The following is an 8,976-nucleotide window of genomic DNA, read 5'->3' as shown; positions in this document are numbered from 1 at the left end:
ATAGGTGTTTGGATGATTGTGTCGAGTTGATAAGTGGAGAAACTGGGTTTTTGAGGCATTGAAGGACACAAGGTTCCTTTTACCCCAATCGGAAATGATAGCAAGGTCTGAGGTTAAACGTTCTGCAGCCTCCAGTCAGGAGTCATGTACTTCCTCTTGAGAGCTTCTTCTGTTGAAAGAAGTTGAATAATGCAGAGTGGAGTCATCAGCGTATAAGTGGATACGACAGTTTTTTTATGGAATGAAGATCATTGATGAATAACAGGAAGAGAGTGGGTGATAGAATAGAGCCCTGTGGAACACCACTGTTGATAGGTCAGGGGAAGAACAGTGACCGTCTACCACAGCAGAGATAGAACGGCCGGAAAGGGAATTGGAGATAAAGGAACAGAGAGAGGGATAGAATCCTAAAGAGGGTAGTTTAGAAATCAAAGACTTGTGCCAGACTCTATCGAAGGCTTTCGATATGTCTAACGCAACTGAGAAAGTTTTACTGAAACGGCTAAGAGAGGATGACCAAGAGTCAGTTAAGGGATCAAGAAGATGGACAGTAGAACACCCCTTGTGGAACCCATACTGGGGATCAGATAGAAGCCCAAAAAGCCTTGGCTTATAAAGGGCTGTTTGTCCCATCAAAAATTGTAAGAGATAAATATATGTTGTTTTTGACAAACATAATAAAGTGTTTAACGTGTTTAAAGTGTTTAAAGTGAAGGTCAGAAGTGGAAAGGTACTTTTGAATCTTCCGGTTAAGGATTGATTCAAAAGTTTGAGGGATTGGAACGGTCAACTATCACATATTTTCAAACTATAGAGATATTTAACTTGCCAAATATCACTATGAGCATTATTCCCCTCATATGGTACCGATCAACCCTAATGGGTTACCGACTAATAGGACGGTAGTTTGAGGGTTTGGAACGGTCACCCTTCTTAGGCACAAGCTATATGAGGGCGTACTTCCAACAGGAAGGAAATTTAGATGTTGACAGGCAGAGGCGAAAGAATTTGACCAGGCAGAGTGTCAACACGGAAGCACAGTTTTGAAGGACAATAGGAGGCACTCCATCAGGTCCATAAGCCTTCTGAGAGTTGAGGCTAGAGAGGGCATAGAAAACATCGTTATTAAGAATCTTAATAACAGGCATAAAGGAATCAGAGAGATAATGAGTAAGAGTAATATGCCCAGAATCGTCCAGAGTGGAGTTGTTACAGAAAGTTTGAACGAAGAATTCAGCCTTAGAGATAGAAGAGACGGCGGTGCTGCTATCAGGGTTAAGGAGAGGAGGGAAAGAAGAAGAAGTGAAGTTGGAGGATATATTTTTGGCTGAGTGCCAGAAGTCTCTGGAAGAAGTAGAGTAAGCAAGGTTTTGACATTTGTTATGAATGAAAGAGCTTTTGGTAAGTCGAAGAATAGATTTGGCACGATTCCGGGCGGAAATGTGGAGATCGTGGTTAGCGGGAGCTCGAAGGCTCTGGTACCTTTTGTGAGCTTTTTTTTGTGAGCACGATAAAAAGCGTGATTAAACAAAGACTTTTTAGCATGAGCAGTAGAGAAAGAACGTGGAGTGTATGCCTCCTTTCCAGAGACAATCATCTCTGTGATTCTCTGGGCACACACAGAGAGGTCTCTCTCCTGGAACCAGTAATCAATCCACGGGAAATCGGAAAAGTACATCCTCAGGTCGTCCCACCGAGCTGAGGCAAAATGCCAGAAGCATCGCCTCTTCGGTGGGTCCAGAGGATGTACTGGAGCGATAGGACAGGATACAGAAATAAGGTTGTGATCAGAGGAGCCCAATGGATAGAACATTTTGACAGAGTAAGTAGAAAGGTTAGAGGTAAGGAAGTGGTTTAGTATGTTGGACCTGTCTCAAAGATGGTCGGGAATACGTGTAGGGTGCTGAACCAACTGTTCTGGATAGTTGAGGAAAGTAAAGTTGTAGGCTTGTTCACCAGGCTGGTCAGTGCAAGAGGATGGAAGCCAAAGCTGGTGGTGAACATTGAAATCTCCTAGGATGGAGATTTCAGCGAAAGGAGAGTGGGTCAAGATGTGCTCCACTTTAGAGTTAAAATAGTCTAAGAATTTTACATAGTTTGTAGAGTTAGGTGAGCGATTAACAGCACAGATGTATTTAGTAATAGAATGACAATGAAGTCTTCACCAGATGGTGGAAAATTTTGAAGTCAATGTCGTGGGCACGAGAGCAAGTGATGTCGTTGCGCACGTAGAGGTAACATCCAGCTTTGGATTGTGATTTAGGATAGAGATGGTAGGAGGGAACATAGTAGAAATTGCTATCAGTAGCCTCAGAAACCTGTATTTCGGTGAGGAAGAGAAGGTGAGGTTTCGAGGAGGAGAGATGGTGCTCCACAAAATGAAAATTAGAACGAAGACCGCGAATATTGCAAAAATTGGGAAGAAAGAGGTTCGATGAGTTATGATGACACCTCAAGTTGGCAGGCAGAAGGGGAGTGCTCCTTGGGGGAATTTGTGGCCCCCCCCATGCGGGGACTCAGAGGCAATGCTATGGTGTGCCATTTTGAATTTCAAATTTTGGGAAAAGGTGTGTATGTTGTGTGAATGTAGTGTGGTGTGGAAGGAGAGAGGATCTGTGTTTAGAGAGCATGTTGGACTACTCTCTGGTGTTGATGAGACAATAGGGAAACGGTTAGTTAGGACATGAGAAGGGTTTTTGAAGGGCCTCAGCACCCTCCTCGCTTCCTATATATATCTCACCGGGAGTGGCTTACACCCGTTTCAGTAGGTGTCTTCCTACCTACTCCACTCACAGTTTGTAAAGTGTAAGAGGATGACAACTTGACAAGTGCCACTTTTACTTGACAGTCTTTGCCTCCCTTCAAACATAATTATATAAAGTGAGGGAGTGTTGAGAGTAAAGAAGAAAAGGAGAAATAGAGGGGAAAAGCATATAGGGTGAAATATATTAGGAAAGAGAAGACTAAGAGGGAACAAGAAAAAAAAATATATAAAAGGCAAAGAGCAAATGAGAGAGAGCACAGGACGAAGGGAGGATGAAGGGGAGGGGAAGGGAGATTGACTCTGAATAAAGGGAAACGAGGAATTGTTAGGGAAGGGACAAGGGGAAGGAGGAAGGGGCTATTGTGGCGTCAGATAGAGGAGAGGAAGGATAGATGGGGCGATGGGGAGGACGTGGAAATCAGGCGACTGTGATTTGTGGTGATGGGGAGATGGGAGAGGAAGGGGGAGGGTGGGTGGGTGGGTTGAAAAAGGGGAAAGGGAAGAGGTTGGGATGGACGGCAATGGTGGGAGGTGATGAAGGGAGAGATAAGAGGGAAGGGAGAGAGAGAAAAGAGATCATGGAGGAGAGTAAGAGAGAGGGGGTGAGAGTTGTGGTAAGGGGAAGAGGCAGGAAAGAGGGGACAAGGGAATAGGGAGGTGTGTGGTAGGGGAAGGATTTTGTAAGGGAAGAGGGGAAGAGGGAAGGTGTAAGAACGGAAGGTGTGGTGGGGGATGGGAAGGGAGGAGGAGGCAGGCGATGAGGGCAGAGGGGGTGAGGGGAGTTCAGCTCCCTCCAAACAGTGGAATACGGTTATGGCATTACAAGCGTGACAGTAGGAGCGGTAATAGCGGTGCACGACTGTGTGTGTGTGTGTGTGTGTGTGTGTGTGTATTATTCGCTTCACTCTGTTTGCCACACACAAACCTTCCCTGCACATCAACACATTCATTGGCGCCTGAGAAGGAAGGAATTTCTGGGTTATTTTTTTCGTTGTTATTTCATATTGATTTTTATTGTTATTTATAGATCGCTTAAATTATTCTTCTTATCATTGTTGTCATTGTTCATATTTTTCGTTGTTATTTCGTATTAGTTATTTATTGAAATCTTTGAGCGTTGTTCCTATTTATGTTTTTTTTCAGTTTTTTCATACTACTGTTATTTATTGATGTCTTAATATATTATTGTTTTTGTTCTTGTACAGCTTTTCTTTGTCACGTTTCCCATACAGCCCCCCTCACAAATAAAAAAAAAGGTTCCCACGCCTTCAGAAAAGCTTCCACGCCTTCAGAAAAGCTTCCACGCCTTCAAAAAAATGCCCACACCTTCAGAAAAGTTCCTACGCATTTATAAAAAAATTCCACGGTAATCGCCACGTTCGCACAAGTGCTGTGCTTTTTCGGGCAGTTTGTGGACACTTCTTACATGGCGAATATGAATCGAAGGTGACAAAAATTTGCATATGATGTCAATAGACAAGTCTCTGTAAAGTAACAATTAGTGGATAATAGTGGAAGTGAATCGTGGTGTTAATAACGGTGAAGACGAGGACACGTCTGATGATGAGGTTAATAATGCGTGGTGGTGATGTGTAGGTAGTGGATTGGGAGGTAATATAGTGATAGTAAACTTAATGGTGATATCTGCTACAGCGAAAGAGTTAAATACGATAAGAGAAACGGACACGTTTGATATGAAAAATAAACAGAGAGAGAGAGAGAGAGAGAGAGAGAGAGAGAGAGAGAGAGAGAGAGAGAGAGAGAGAGAGAGAGAGAGAGAGAGAGAGAGAGAGAGAGAGAGAGAGAGAGAGAGAGAGAGAGAGAGAGAGAGAGAGAGAGAGAGAGAGAGAGAGAGAGAGAGAGAGAGAGAGAGAGAGAGAGAGAGAGAGAGAGAGAGAGAGAGAGAACGGGACAATTGGAAGGATGAAATGAGGACGTAAATGAGGGTGGGCGTGAGGAAGAAAGGAGTGATGATGAGGTTACGGGGAGGGAAAAAGACGCCGTGAGAAAAAGAAGAAGAAAAAGAAGATAAAGAAAAGGAAGAAAAAGAAAATAAGGAGGAGGAGAAAGGGATAATTTGTAAGAAGATAAAGAGAAAAGGAAGACAATAAGAGGAGGAAAATGAGGAGCTAGAATACGAACTACAACAAGAAAAGTAACAAGATATGGAAAAAGAAGAAGGGAAGAAGATAAAGAAGATAACAGTAATAAAAGGAAGAAAGAGGAAGCAGAATATTAAGAAGTGAACGGAGGAAGACAAAGAAAAAACAAAAATGAAGAAGCAGCAGATATAAGAAAACAGAAAAGAAGAAATAAATTAGAAAGCGGGATAAGTGAGCGCGGAAATGAAACACAGATAAAAAATAGTATAAAGCTAATGAAACCTGAAGAATGGACGGATTTCCCACATAAAAGACCTTGTGAGAGAGAGATTTACGTATATTTACATAGAAAATCAGACCACACAGACCCCATGGTCCAGACTAAGTGGTATGTCCTTAAACCTAAGTGATTCTACATTAATCACATGGCTCCAAAACGTTGCATTTCTACTCTAGTTAATATTAAGTTCAAGGAAGTGACGGTCGAGCTTGTTTTTAAAGGAGTCATTTGTGTTACACTGGACCACTGAAGGTGGGAGTTTATTCCATTCTCGCACTACAACGTTGGTGAAGAAAATTTTTTGTGCAGTCTGAATTTACTTGTCTACATTTGAGTCTTATGCCATTGTTCCTCGTTCCTAAAGTGTTATCGATCATAAACAATTTTGATCTGTCTACATTCGTGAAACCATTAAGTATTTTAAAACATTCGATCAGTTTTCCTTGGAGGCGACGTTTCTCAAGAGAGAACATGTTAAGGGTGGAAAGCCTTTCTTCGTAGGATTTGTTGCGCAAGGAAGGGATCATTTTTGTTGCCCGACGCTGAACACCTTCTAATTCAGCAATGTCCTTTGCTTTGTGGGGAGACCAAACCTACACCGCATATTCCAAGTGGGGTCTGACTAAACTTTTGTAAAGCGGAAGTATTACATCTTTATTCTTGACTAAAAAATTTCTTTTAATGAAGCCCAACATTCTGTTCGCTTTATTTGCTGCATCGATGCATTGCTGTGAGAATTTAAGGTTTGACGCGATTTTGACGCCCAAGTCCTTAACGCATTGAACGCTTTTGAGTTTAACGCCGCGCATTTCGTAATCGAACTTCTTATTTCTTGTTCCATCTTGAAAGACCTGGCACTTGTCTACGTTAAAGGGCATCTCCCATCAATCCGACCAAGCTGAAATTTTGTGCAAATTCTCTTGGAGGTTTTGCCTGTCTTCGTCAGTGAGAACCGAGTTACCAATCTGTGTGTCGTCTGCAAATTTACTAATGCGATTATTGAGTCCAACATCCACATCGTTGATGTAATTAATGAATAGCCCTGGGCCAAGAACGGAGCCCTGAGGGACACCATTAGTGACCGGCGCCCACTCTGAGTTCAATCCGTCAATCACCATTCTTTGTTGTCTGTTGCTTAACCAATACGCTATCCATTAGTGTAATTGACCCTCAATACCTATTTGCTTTAATTTGTAAAGTAATTTATGATGTAGGACTGTATCAAACGCTTTCTGGAAATCAAGATAGACTATGTCTAATGATTTGGTTACGTCATAAACTGAGAAGAGTCGTTACAGAAGGTCAATAGGTTTGATAGGCAGGATCTTTTGTTACGGAAGCCATGTTGTGAATCCCCAATTAATGAGTGGCTTTCAAGGTAGCTCACAGTTTTGTCTCTAATTATGTTCTCAAGTAGCTTACCTACAACTGAAGTTAGACTAATGGGCCTGTAATTACCTGGTAATTTTTTGTCTCCTTTCTTAAAAATTGGTGTCACGTTAGCCTTTTTCTAATCCGTAGGGACGATGCCTTGTCGCAAGGACATATTGAATACGGTTCAGAGGGAGGAGAGTATTTCGCTCTTTGCCTCTTTAAGCAGTATAGGATATACTTTATCAGGTCCGGGACTTTTATTTGTTTTAAGTGATTGAAGAGCTTTAAGGACTTCATCGGTTGTTATTTCAAAGTTAGGCAATGCATGCTCGAGATTTACATTAGTACTGGAGTTGGTGGTAGTGGTGGGAAAAGTGGAGGAAAAGTAATTGTTTAAGAAGTTTGCAATGTGTTGGCTGTCAGTCACTAGTGCACCGTCGTTGTTTGTTAAAGGTCCAATTCACTTCTGATCGCTTTTCTGTTGTTTGTGTAACTGAAGAAGGATTTCGGATTATTTTTACAGTGTGCCGCAATATTTTCTTCATATCTACGCTTTGCCTGACATACTAATCTTTTTACTCGTCGCCTGGCATCATGATAAAGTCTAATGTTTTCGGCCGTGCTATGTTCTTTCTTTAGCCTGTAAAACAATTTTCTCTCTCTGACTGAGTGTGTAATTTTGCTATTAAACCAAGGTGGGCTTTTATTAATGTTACCTCGGTTTTCATTCATAGAGACGAATGTGATCTGCTGAGTGAGTAAATAATTTTTAAAGGTTAGCCAGGCTTCCTCTTCATTGCCGTCATCTGATAGTTGTATTTCTGTTAGTTTTCATATGATTTCTACGAAGTTTGCTCTTTTGAAATTGGGCACCATTACTTTATTTTCAGTCATTGATGTTTGAGCTCTAATGTCGACGTGCACTAATTTATGATCGCAAGAACCGAGGTGCTCTCCTACCGTGACATTACTGACTAGGTTATCTGGGGTCGTTATAACAAGGTCTAGTATGTTATTTTGTCGAGTTGGTTCAGAAACCATTATAAAAAATCGATCATTCTATATGTCTCGCCTTCTGTACCTGACAGTGTCGCCCAGTCGATATGGGGGAGGTTAAAGTCTCCTAATATCAGTGAGTCGCTGTTATTAAGTGACTGCCTTACAACGCTGTACATTTCAGCATCTTTTTCGTGTGATTGCCCCGGAGGCCTGTAGGTAACAGATATATTTAAATTGACTTTTGCAATGTTTACTCGCACGCACAAATGTTCAACGTTACTGTCTCTTGGTGTTTTGTCAGTGGGTTGCAAATAGCTTTTGACAAAAAGGGCGACACCACCACCTCTACGGTTTAAACGATCTTTGTTGAAGAGTCAGTAGCCATCTATGTTGCATTCTGTACTTAAATCAATATTTGTGGTGTCGATAAATGTTTCGGTTATAGCAATTACGTCAAAATTTTCTGTCAGAGCTAGACATCTCAGTTCATCAAATTTGTTCCTTAGGCTACGCGCATTGATACTAAGGACTTTTAAGTTATCTAGAGGCTTGGTAATAGAGGTGGTGGTACTTGCGGGTTCATGGTTACGCGTTTGTTGCGATGCATGACGTCTATTTACACGGGCGGGGTGGAGGGACGTGGCTGAGAGTCGTTTTTTGAGCGGGTGTCACGTACTGGAAGAGAGAGAGAGAGAGAGAGAGAGAGAGAGAGAGAGAGAGAGAGAGAGAGAGAGAGAGAGAGAGAGAGAGAGAGAGAGAGAGAGAGAGAGAGAGAGAGAGAGAGAGAGAGAGAGAGAGAGAGACGTGGGAGGGGAGGTGTAAATGCTAATCGGGGCGGTCGCTGCCGGAGCCCAGGACATAATTGGGTGTGTGCGGGGTGGGAGGCGAGGGCAGAGGCGAGGCCAGCCACTCTGGGCCTTCCGTGCGGGGTCAGGAGAGGTCAGAGCACCCTGCCGCGCCTCCCGTCCCCGTGTTGCCCTGGCCCTGCCCGACACACCCTTCCCGCCATAATGTTCTGCCTTCGTTTCGGCACAGACTGAGAGGTGGACGGAGCAATAGGATTTTTTAGGACCCCGTTGGTGCCCATACGTTTTCTTTTTTTCTCTCCCCGATTTTTTAATTTTTTGGCGCGGGGGGATTGTTTGGGCTGGGGGGTTTTCTGCTTTGTTAGTATAAAATGGGATTCGGGGGATTGGGTGTCTTGTTTCCCTTTTTTATGCTTCTCGTCAGGTTTGTATTGTTTTTACTCGGCTTGTCGTGATGTTGCAACAGAAAATGGGAATCGAAGGGATTAGGTCTTCTTTTAGGGGTAGCTGTGTTTTGTGTGATTGGGAGCAACAAGGATGATGATGAGGAGGAGGAGGTGGAATGAATAAGAAGGATGCATGCGTAATGAGCGAGTGTTGATGGGAATGGACTGTGTTTTGTCTGCTTTGCTGTGTTGGAGAAAATGTGAT

The sequence above is a fragment of the Eriocheir sinensis genome, chromosome 1, assembly GCF_024679095.1.
Source record: "Eriocheir sinensis breed Jianghai 21 chromosome 1, ASM2467909v1, whole genome shotgun sequence".
In the NCBI taxonomy this organism is placed as follows: domain Eukaryota; kingdom Metazoa; phylum Arthropoda; class Malacostraca; order Decapoda; family Varunidae; genus Eriocheir; species Eriocheir sinensis.
Note: the sequence above shows the minus strand (reverse complement) of the source record.